The sequence below is a fragment of the Pristiophorus japonicus genome, chromosome 5 (assembly GCF_044704955.1).
Source record: "Pristiophorus japonicus isolate sPriJap1 chromosome 5, sPriJap1.hap1, whole genome shotgun sequence".
Lineage (NCBI taxonomy): Eukaryota > Metazoa > Chordata > Chondrichthyes > Pristiophoridae > Pristiophorus > Pristiophorus japonicus.
In genome coordinates, this window is record NC_091981.1 from 50,409,021 (window position 1) to 50,421,708 (window position 12,688).

A 12,688-nucleotide genomic window follows, 5' to 3' on the forward strand; every position below is an offset into this window, starting at 1 on the left:
GATGGCTGTCATCTGTTACCACTCCCAGGCTAGGCGGGCATTGGCCTGCATTGATTCTGTGCTTGTGGTGACATACCTTATCCAAAATAAGATGATTAAAAAGTTCCCCCTTTGGAGCATTTAGAGCAGAGCATTATGCTCTTGGGCTCAAATAAAAACATGGCTGCAGTCCATGACTTGATAAACATGAGAAAGTCCAGTAGTTCTGTAGAATTGTTGCTCTCTCACTTTGCTGCTTTTGGGCGGAAGTGAAATAGATGATATTGTTTGCCTTGCTGAATAGTGCATCAGTGACCTCCTTGGTACGTCAGTGGGCAGTAAACTGGCACTGCAGATATCACCACTGTTAGACTGAAGAAGCATGGAGCATTAAGAATTGAGAGCCATGTTGATAACTCAAATAATCGAGGATCATGGACAGTGCCATATGAATGTTACATATTTTATATAGATCTTCCTGGAGGCACAGTTCTATCAAGATCTCTGCTGAACCTCAGCCTCCTTTGACATTTTCACTGTTGTTTCCAGGTCTGGCACGGTAGACCTACTGCGAAGCAGAGCACAGGGACTGAACACATGTCATCTGACATCACACAGGAAGCCATTTCCTGCTCTAGCTGGTCTTTCTCAGTCAAATTCATTGATTGTGCAGCACTGATAGTAGTCCCCACAGTGGCTGAAAAAACCGGGACAGAAAATTTGAATCTGCTCACCTTTAAATGAAGACCGATAAGGGAATAAGGGGTTATGGGGAGTGGGCAGGAAAGTGGACCTGAGTCCATGATCGGATCAGCCATGATCGTATTAAATGGCAGAGCAAGCTCAAGGGGCCATATGGCCTACTACTGCTCCTATTTCTTAAGTTCTTATGTAAACCTCCAACTTTCTTAGTGCAGTCCCTCCCTTAATGCCTATTCCAGATGAGTGAGATTAATGCATCTCACCAGAAATGTGTTACTAAGCACTGAGTTTAATGATGAATCTATTCAATGCCAGAAATTCAAATAGTTTACTGAAATAGCCATCATCATAGGCAGTCCCTTGAAATCGAGGAAGACTTGCTTCCACTCTAAAAGTGAGTTCTTGGGTGACTGTACAGTCCAATACGGGAATTACAGTCTCGGTCACAGGTGGGACAGACAGTCGTTGAAGGAAAGGGTGGATGGGGAATCTGATTTGGAGCATGCTTCTTCTGCTGCCTGTGCTTGTTTTCTGCATGCTCTCGGCGACGAGACTCGAGGTGCTCAGCACCCTCCCAGATGCTCTTCCTCCACTTAGGGCGGTCTTTGGCCAGGGGCTCCCATGTTTTGCACATTATCAAGGAGGCTTTGAGGGTGTTCTTGAAACTTGCTTCTGTGTAGGTGTTCCAAGTAGAGCGCTTGCTTTGGGAGTCTTGTGTCGGGCATGCGGACAATATGGCCCGCCCAACAAAGCTGGTCGAGTGTGGTCAGTGCATCGATGCTGGAGATGTTGGCCTGATCGAGAACACTGACATTGGTGCGTCTATCCTCCCAGGGGATTTGCAGTGGGAACCTGTTCAACCTTTGTCACCTCCAGGCTAGACGCAAGACTGTCCCATCCTCTATCGTCAAACTACAGTACATGGACGACGCTTGCATCTGCACACATTCAGAGGCTGAACTTCAAGCCATGGTGAACATCTTCACCGAGACGTACGAAAGCATGGGCCTTACACTAAACATCCGTAAGACAAAGGTCTGCCACCAACCTGACCCTGCCACAAAGCACTGCCCCCCCCCAGTCATCAAGATCCATGGCGCAGCCTTGGACAACGTGGACCACTTTCCATACCTCGGGAGCCTACTGTCAGCAAGGGCAGACATCGACGACAAGGTCCAGCACTGCCTCTAGTGCGCCAGCGCAGCCTTCGGTCGCCTGAGGAAAAGAGTGTTCAAAGATCAGGCCCTCAAATCTACAAGAAGCTTATGGTCTACAGGGCTGTAGTAATACCCACCTTCCTATATGGCTCAGAGACATGGACCATATACACTGGACACCTCAAGTTACTGGAGAAATACCACCAACGATGTCTCCGCAAGATCCTGCAAATCCACTGAAATAGTAAACCGCCTTTAAGTACCCAAACTGATCCCTCAATTCCCATACCTTACTACTTGAGCACATTAGTACTTTTACTCCATTTTGACCCTCCAGCAGATTCCTTAGTATTGGGAAATGAACACTGTACTACACTCCCAACAGTGCTGCATCTATTGTTGAATATATATTCAATTCTCTGTTCATTCGAAAAGACAAAAGCCCAAGATGGCGATCATCAATAAACCTTTTGAATTTCTGACATCAAATAGTTTTGTCACTAAAATCCAATATTCACAATGCAATTGTTCAGAATCAACATGGCCGAAATTGCCCCCCTCCGAAAACGCGGCGCACCTTCCATGTTTCGACTGTTTTCACCGCCGCAGTTGATATGGTGGCCTCTTGCGCGAAATTCCGTTCTTTGGCTTTTTTTTGAGCGGCCCGGAAGTCGGTCATAATGGGGGTGGAAGCACCGTGGAGAGCGGAAATTTAGTAAGTAGAGGGGTGGAAGTAGGGGCGGGCGGAGTGTCCGCCACTGTCATTCATCAGCGTAGCGCTGATGACGTCACCATGCTGGCGCATCACCAAGTCCCTCCCCTTCACTTAAAGGGGAGAGCCGCTGCGAGCTCTGCGATTCTTTAAGTTAGGTCCACTGGGCCACCAGGGAGGGTTTCGGCCGGACCAGTAGCCTGGCACCCAAGACAGGGTGCCAGGCTGCCTGTTGGCGGCCCGGTAGAACCCGGGGGCATAATTGTTGGCCTGACCTGGCAGTCGGCCGACAAAAGAAATAAGATGCCAACCGTGGCAGTAGGTCCTCCCCTTTAATGGCAGCCGCATCGCCATTTTATATGCACTGCCAGCACAGTGCACCGACAGAAAAAGTTATCGGTGGCACCAAGCGGCGGGAGCAAGATTTTCAGTGCGGAATTTCGCGTTCAGGATGGCACATCGTCGCTGTGTGCTCTGATGATGCACTTAGGACGGATTGGCAACAGCAGAGAGGGGGGGGGGGGGGGCGGGTCACCTCCGGGATACTGCAGGAGGGCAATTTTCAAAATGGCGGCCATTCCACAAAAAATCGGTAGCCAGTCCACTCCACTGCGTGGCCGCCGATTTCTGGCGGTAACAGGCCTTAAGGGAAGGGGCAATTTCAACCCCAAAATGTCTTCAAAAGGAAGTTATTCCTTTTTTCACATATGGTCCAATTGAGTACTCAGTCAACAGTCGAATGGATAATATAAGGAACTGAGATTCAAGCCTGTGAGACGTTTTTAGGGCACAGTTCATTAACAGCAGAGGTACCAATGCAAATTTACAATAAAAGAGTAATTCCACACAGTTGACTTATACCAGGTGTAATTGATTGAATTGAACTTTTCACGGTTATTAACTGATCTCAGACCTGTACATGGCAATATATTATCGCAAAACAAAATGAAGGCCCCTGTAAAGCATAGCTCCAAATCATTGTAAAATAAAACCAAGAGACATTTGTTCATTAGTAATTGGATATCTCACGCAGATGGTAATAGTATGAAAAAAATAGCTTTTGACAGTTATCATTTACTTTTATTAGAAATATGTAAAGGTGCCTTTCTATAAAACCTTAGTAAGGCCACAGTTGGAGAAGTGTGTGGGTGTTTTGGGCTGCACACTATTGGAAGGTTGGCAAGGAAATGCTGCCAGGTTTAAGGAAATACAAATATGAAAAAAGATTTGGAAAATCGAAACGGCTTTTGGTAGAAGACAGCAGAATATGAGATGATTTAATAGAGATGATTAAAATTCTGAAGAGATGCGACAAAGAAAATAGAAAGAGGCTTTTTCCAGTAGTTGATGGGGCCTAGATTTAGGACAGAGAGCAGGGGAAGCTTTTTTAAAAAAAAACACAAGAGTTATAAGGCTATGGAATGCACAATGTCTGTGATTGAAGCAGAGACATGTCAACTTTAAAGAATAGGTTAGAAATATGGTTGAAAGAAAGGGGATAAAAAGATTTGTGATCCGTCGATGATGCCTCATGTGCCCAAGTTCTGAGCAGGTTTCCATCATTGTTTGAGCCAGGCATTGGAAGTTTCTCGGGGGCGAAAGTGCAGATCCATTTGGTTCCCAGTATGCCTCCCATCCACCACAAGGCACGGGCGGTACCGTACATGATGCGTGAAAAAGTGGAAATTGAGCTGCACAGGCTGCAGTGAGAAGGCATCATCACGCTGGTGGAATTCAACTTAAAGAGGACGGCATGATCAGAATTTGTGGGGACGATAAAGTAACGATTAACCATTTTACGTTACAGGACCAGTACTCGCTACCCAAGGCAGACGACCTATTTGCAACTCTGGCGGGAGGGAAGACATTCACCAAGTTGGACCTGACCTCAGCCTACATAACGCAGGAGCTGGAAGAGTCTTCGAAAGGCCTCACCTGCATCAACGCTCACAAAGGTCTGTTCATCTATAACAGATGCTCGTTCGGGATTCGGTCAGCCACGGCAATCTTCCAACGGAACATCGAGAGCCGGCTAAAGTCAGTTCCTCGCACCGTGGTTTTCCAGGATGACATACTGGTTACAGATCGGGACACCATTGAGCACTTGAAGAATCTGGAAGAGGTTCTTAGTCGGTTGGATTGTGTGGGACTCAGGTTGAAACGCTCGAAGTGTGTTTTCCTGGCGCCGGAGGTCGAGTTCTTAGGAAGAAGAATCGCAGCAGACGGCATCAGACCCACCGACGCCAAGACAGGCCATCAAGAATGCACCGAGACCACAGAACGTGACGGAGCTACGGTCGTTCCTGGGACTCCTTAACTATTTCAGTAATTTCCTATCTGAGTTAAGCACCCTGCTAGAACCCCTGCATGCACTGCTGCACAAGGGAGACAACTGGATATGGGGGAATTCACAAGAGGCTGCCTTTAAGAAAGCCAGGAATCTGTTGTGTTCTAACAAACTGCTTGTCCTGAATAACTCATGTAAACGATTAGTACTAGCTTGCGATGCGTCGTCATACGGGGTCGGGTGTGTGTTACAACAGGCTAACGAATCGGGGATTTTGCAACAGGTCGCTTATGTGTCCAGGAGTTTGTCCAAGGCCGAAAGGGCCGACAGCATGAATGAAAAAGAGGCTCTGCCATGCATTTACGGGGTAACGAAAATGCACCAGTATTTATTTGGCCTCAAGTTTGAGCTTGAAACTGCCGCTCATATCGCTGTTCTCTGAGAGCAAAGGGATTAACACCAATGCCTCTGCCCGCATCCAAAGATGGGCACTCATGCTGTCGGCATACAATTATGTAATCCGCCACAGACCGGGAACAGAGAACTGCGCTGATGCTCTCAGTCGGCTGCCATTGCCCACCACCGGGGTGGAAATGGGACAGCCTGCGCACTTGCTCATGGTCATGGATGCATTTGAAAACGAAAAGTCCCCCGTTACGGCCTGCCAGATCAGGACCTGGACCAACCAGAATCCTTTACTGCCCTTGGTAAAAAACTGTGTCCTCCATGGAAGATGCAGGAGGCAATTAAGCCATTCCACAGGCGCAAAGACAAAATGTCCCTGCAGGCGGACTGCCTGTTGTGGGGCAATCGCGTGGTCTTGCCCAGGAAAGTCAGAGATACATTCATTTGTGAACTGCACAGCACTCACCCAGGCATTGTAATGATGAAAGCCATAGCCAGATCCCATGTGTGGTGGCCCGGCATCGACTCAGATTTAGAGTCATGCGTGCGTCAATGCAACACTTGCTCTCAGCTGAGCAATGCACCCAGGGAGGCACCGCTAAGTTTGTGGTCGTGGTCCTCCAAACCGTGGTTGAGGATCCACGTGGACTATGCAGGCCCATATCTAGGCAAAATGTTTTTGGTTGTCGTGGATGCTTACTCAAAATGGATTGAATGTGCAATAATGTCTGTAAGCACATCCATGGCCACTATTGAAAGCCTACGAGCCATGTTTGCCACACACGGCCTGCCTGATGTCCTAGTCAGTGACAATGGGCTGTGTTTCACCAGTGCTGAATTCAAGGAATTCATGACCCGCAATGGGTCAAACACGTCACATCTGCCCCGTTCAAGCCCGCATCCAACGGCCAGGCAGATCGGGCAGTTCAAACAATCAAACAAAGCTTGAAACGCGTGTTGGAAGGCTCCCTGCAGACCCGGCTGTCCCGAGTGCTGCTCAGCTACCGCACCAGACCCCACTCATTCACCGGGGTTTCCCCAGCCGAGCTGCTCATGAAAAGGCTCTCTCTTGTCCATCCTGATCTCCATGATCACGTGACGGGCAGGCGGCAACAACAAAGTGTGTACCATGACCGCGCAAATTTGTCACGCGATATTAAGGTCAAGCACCCTGTATTTGTACTCAATTATGGACATGGTCCCAAATGGCTCACTGGCACGGTCACAGCCAAAGAGGGGAGTTGGGTGTTTCAGGTCAAATTGGCCAATGGACTAACGTGCAGAAAACATTTGGACCAAATCAAATTGCGGTTCACCAACAGCTACAAACAACCTGAAGAAGACACCACCAACTTTGACCCTCCAACACACACACAAGTGGCAACTGACATCGTGGTTGACCACGAAGCCAAACTCATCATCCCCCGCAGCCCGGCAAGGTCAGCTGCCCAACAGCCCAGTGAAAAACTAACCAACTCACCCACACCCACATTTGTACCGAGACAATCGACAAGGGAGTGAAAAGCCCCAGATCGTCTCACCTTGTAAATAAGTGTACTATTGACTTTACGGGGGAGTGATGTTATGTATTTAACCCCTTGTAACCTGTATTACACTACCACCAGAGGGCCCACCTGTTGGAGTCCCAAGGGATCCCAGCATCCCTTGGGAGCACGGTATATAAGCAGGCCACCCACGAGGTACCCGCACTCTGGAGTCTCATTAAAAGAGCTAAGGTCACACTTACTCATTGTACACAGTAATCAGTTTCATCCTTTATTATGAACTCATGAACTTCCACCTGTAATTATCACCCAGCGTGCCTCTAGGGAGTGCTGCAATGGGAATGCCGATGTTAATCTGATCACTGGGCTGTTGAACTACCATTTGGCTCAGATGTTGTAGTCAGTGATGAATGAATGACCCCAGCTATTCATTACACTTACACTTGCTCAATGAATTTTCTGTGGACTTTTGCACTAGAACTTGAAGTGATTAGAAATCCATTTCAGTGCGATGTCCTCTACAGAGCATCTACAACTATTTTGAGCATAACTTTAAATCAAGTCCCCCTTTTTGGTAAGGGCACTAGAACCCACAAATTTCGAATAAAAGTATAAAGGAAAATTAAAATTTGGTTGCTGGTATCTCCAGTCCCTCCAACGGCCACCTCTCGTGGAAGGCCGCGAGCGTACCGGTAGACACCGTGTGCTCCATCTCCAAGGACACGCTGGCGCGAACAGAGCATCTACAATCTGTGTGAATAGGACAAGCAACTTTGTAACTCCTTAACCAATCAGATTGTAGAATCATTAATGAGCAGCACAGTGTTGGAACCAGGAAGTGCAAGTTAAAAGCTAATTCAATGCCAAAACATGTACAGAAAGTAAAATAAAGAGAGGGAAAGAACATGGAAGATAGAGATAAAACAGACAGAAAGTTTTTTAAAAATGTATTTTTTTTAAATCTCCAACAATAATTCAAATCTGAAGGACTGAAACTCCACACTTGTAAAAGTTAACTTTCAGTGCCAGAGAGGTTGTTTGGCAGTAATTAAGACATATCACAGCGTTAAAAATGTACTTACACTTGAATGAAAAAACACTCTTTTTCTGCCGGGTTTAGTGGGCACCACGCAAGTACAGCAACTTCAGGCATGTTTCAATCCCGAGTCTCTCAGCGAGATATTGGTATAGCATGGCAGAATTTATCAGAAAAAAATTAAACTTACTAATACAGTAGCATTTTCTATTTTTGAAATGCCTGTCGGAATGTTGTCCATGAGAAGCCGGTGGCGACATGAGAAACCTAAGCCTTACATTTACACAGGTTCCCATATTCATCACTTAAGAGACACAAACTAGGAGGCTATGGCTCCCAAAATACACTTGGATCTAGAAAGCTCTATTAAAAAATTGATGGTGCAGAAATTGCGGTCGGAGGCTTCCTGTAGGCAGATGCTTCCAACCTGAAAAAAATTTCCTGGTGGCTCGGGAGGTTTGGAGACTTGCAGTCCAGGGCCTCTGTGCATAGGCTTGCGCAGAGGCTCACATATACCATGGACACAGGCATTTCGCAAGTGTTTTGCAGCATCCCTGGGATCATGTGGGCCGGCCCAACCAATCAAAGTAGGGGTATTCCCATTCATACTTGTGGTGAGTTCCATATATACTGAGTCACCATAAGTATAAATGAGCATACCCCAAAAAATACACAAACATGTAAAATAAATTTTAAAAACATCACATATTTAAAATTAATCAAAATGAAATTGAATTAATTATTTAAACCAAAAATGTATTTTCTGAAAAATAAATTTAAATTTTTAAAGGGACCAAAAATAAACTTATCTCATTCACAGGTTTTTAAATGTTTACATTATTGAAAAAATTATTTCCACACCCTTTAAAAGTCTTATGCTGATAAAACGCAATGGGCGTTCGCTGGGCAGAAGTTGGGCAAATAGCCCAACTCTCCACCAACGAATGCTCATTTCTGTTAGATTCGTACGATCTGTCAAGAGGATTCTTGACAGATTGCAAGTTCAGTGCATGGCTAAACCCGGAAGTTGCAGGGCCCCTATGGGCGCTCGCACACCTCGTACGCACACGTAGGGGCCGCAAATTCAGCCCCAATGATTGACTCCAAGATTGCCCATTTACAGACCAGGTCAGAACTTGCTGTTTATAAACCCCAACCTTTTCTCCACTCTTTTGTATCAATGGAAGATTACAGAGAAGGAAAACACCATGGAAAACCATTTAAGGATAGGAACATTTTTGTGCGTACTAAATGCCAGAGACAGTAAAAAACAAACCTTTCAATTTTGATGTTAATTTTCATGGAAACGAAACAACTTAGATTTAAATATTCAAAGGAATTCATTATTTATTATTATCATTCATTACCTGTGTGACAACAATGCTACATTCCAAAGTGGAATCTATATTTTAGAATGTGTTCTGAATGGTTATAGGAACTGGCCATCTTTTATTTACACTGCAAATTCAAACATTTGCTCATATAAACAGGAGAACCTTCTGGAAGGACTCAATAAAAGTTGTGAATTTAAGATGTTTTGCCATAAGGTTCTGCTTAAATACACTGAGGGCCTTCGCTGAGATACAAGGATAGAAGCAAATAAGAAAAGATTCATCTAATGTTTTATACATTTCTCGACCAGCTCGATAACAAACTGTGGACAGTAAACAGCAGGTCATCTATATTGATGTAACAGTATTATTTAATTATCTACCTACCTGCAGTGAGTAAAGAAGGCATTACTTATTTATTTTCCAGAAAACAAATAACACTAACTTTACTTCCTCTGGGGCAGATCCCTTAAAAAAAATCGCATACGCAGAAGGCCGTTGCTAGGGAAGCTTTCGCCTTCCACATCGCTGGCCATTCACTGGGCCCACGTAACATCGCTGACCTTTTCCATTGTCCATTTCATATCGCTGGCCTATCGCCGAGTGGAAAATTGCGATCCAAAAAATGGGCGATGTTCCAGCGATTGGTAAGGCTGGGACATCGAACATCGCTGGAACATCGCCCACTGATTTGCTATGAGCAATGCAATGTGAGATTTACGATCATATACAAAAAAAAATGTCTTTTGTCCACCACATGTTTGTCACACTTCTTCACAGTGGCAAAAGAATCTTTTAAAGAAGAGAGAAAGCCAATCATTTACCCTGGAGTCTAAAACTTACAATCCCCTTTTCTGAGATTCAGTTTACAGGCTGAACTTGCAACTCTAACACGTTCTCTTATGTCGAATGGGCTGCACTCAAGATTTCGAACCCTTTGAGCATTATCCTCATATTCAGGGATCCATTATTTTGGCTTTAGTAATTTGGCTTGGGAAACAGTAGGCATCATTTCCTTCGTTGAATCTTTTAATCAGTCTGAAAGCGAAAGGTAAATAAAAAGTTTGTCTTTCTGCATAGACTGGTAAAATGATTTCCTTCTGTTTGCTTTCACTTCAAAGACAATGTCCGGCTTTGTTCAGGGAGATGGGTTAGGCGGTAGGGTCCGAGGCCAGGTTTCCCACAGGGCCTGCCAGTAAAATCCTAATTTGAATGCAACGACTTGGTTTCCCGCCCTCTGCCAGCCAGCTTGAGAGGATGGCTGGCTCCAGGCAGGTAGGCCTCAGTTACAAGGGCTCGGTCCAGGGGAGGGATTGTGGGGGTGGGGGGGGGGGGGGGGGAAGGGATCAGTGGGAGGGGGGCGTCGGCAATGGGGAGGGAGCTTGCCAATTGGCAGGAGAGGGAGTCAGTGATCATTGAGAGGGGATCGGCAGTCGGGTGTCGGGGGTGGTGGGGTGGGGGGGGGGGGAGGTCGGTGAGAGGATAGGGAGGTTGCAGGATCGGCAGGGGCTTGGCAGGCAATGAGGGGTGGTCAGGGAGCGGCAGGCAAGCAGAGATCACAGAGGGGGGGCTCGGGGATTGCAAGGAGGCATCAGAGATCATGGGGAGTTGGATCGGGGATCACGGGGTTGGGAGGGGGGCGACAGTCATGGATCAACAGAGACGAAGGATCGGGGCCTTCCACCGGAGGATCATGGCCGGCCTCATCATCATTGTTGTGGGGTTGGGGAAGCCTAGGAAGTTGATGGGAGGCCCAGGGGGGGGTCTCCGATCACAGCGGGTGGATGAGGTAGGGACTCTGGATACACTTACCTCCTGGATGCAACAGTCCCCGCTTCGGTTTAACTGCCGGGTTTCATGAATTGTGTGAAACCCATCCACAGGCAGTCAAATTAAAAATGAAGCGGAATACAGAGGCTACCAGCCTCATTTTAACATTTAAATTTAGGTACTGCTCCCTGGGAGTAGGTTGGTCACCGGAATTCTGCCTCTGGGGAATCTGGAAATGGCTGGGTTGGAAGTGAGAACAGGTTGGGAATCCCATTTTTAACACTTTAACTGCCCCCTCGCTCCAAACGGACCCATTTTTTTTAATGGTAAATTCTGGCCAATGTCACTTTTATCAGCTCAACACACTTATTTACCAGTACCCCTTCTTGAGCAGCCCGAATGTAAGAGATCACTGTCATTTGTGTCTCTCCCAGTGAGGAGTCAGACTCTGTAACAAGTGTTCCTGTGTACAGTGTGTGTCTCTCCCAGTGAGGAGTCAGACTCTATAACAAGTGTCCCTGTGTACTGTGTGTGCCTCTCCCAGTGAGGAGTCAGACTCTGTAACAAGTGTCCCTGTGTACAGTATGTGTCTCTCCCAGTGAGGAGTCAGACTCTGTAACAAGTCTCCCTGTGTACTGTGTGTGTCTATCCCAGTGAGGAGTCAGACTCTGTAACAAGTGTCCCTGTGTACTGCGTGTGCCTCTCCCAGTGAGGATTCAGACTCTGTAACAAGTGTCCCTGTGTATGGTGTGTGTCTCTCCCAGTGAGGAGTCAGGCTCTGTAACAAGTGTCCCTGTGTACAGTATGTGTCTCTCCCAGTGAGGAGTCAGACTCTGTAACAAGTGTCCCTGTGCACTGTGTGTGTCTCTCCCAGTGAGGAGTCAGACTCTGTAACAAGTGTCCCTGTGTACTGTGTGTGTCTCTCCCAGTGAGGAGTCAGACTCTGTAACAAGTGTCCCTGTGTACAGTATGTGTCTCTCCCAGTGAGGAGTCAGACTCTGTAACAAGTGTCCCTGTGTACTGTGTGTGTCTCTCCCAGTGAGGAGTCAGACTCAGTAACAAGTGTCCCTGTGTACTGTGTGTGTCTCTCCCAGTGAGGAGTCAGACTCTGTAACAAGTGTCCCTGTGTACTGTGTGTGCCTCTCCCAGTGAGGAGTCAGGCTCTGTAACAAGCGTCCCTGTGTACAGTATGTGTCTCTCCCAGTGAGGAGTCAGACTCTGTAACAAGTGTCCCTGTGCACTGTGTGTGTTTCTCCCAGTGAGGAGTCAGACTCTGTAACAAGTGTCCCTGTGTACGGTGTGTGTCTCTCCCAGTGAGGAGTCAGGCTCTGTAACAAGTGTCCCTGTGTACAGTATGTGTCTCTCCCAGTGAGGAGTCAGACTCTGTAACAAGTGTCCCTGTGCACAGTGTGTGTCTCTCCCAGTGAGGAGTCAGACTCTGTAACAAGTGTCCCTGTGTACTGTGTGTGTCTCTCCCAGTGAGGAGTCAGACTCTGCAACAAGTGTCCCTGTCTACAGTGTGTGGCTCTCCCAGTGAGGAGTCAGGCTCTGAAACAAGTGTCCCTGTGTACAGTGTGTGTCTCTCCCAGTGAGGAGTCAGACTCTGTAACAAGTGTCCCTGTGTACAGTATGTGTCTCTCCCAGTGAGGAGTCAGACTCTGTAACAAGTGTCCCTGTGTACAGTGTGTGGCTCTCCCAGTGAGGAGTCAGACTCTGTAACAAGTGTCCCTGTGTACAGTGAGTGCCTCTCCCAGTGAGGAGTCAGACTCTGTAACAAGTGTCCCTGTGCACTGTGTGTGTTTCT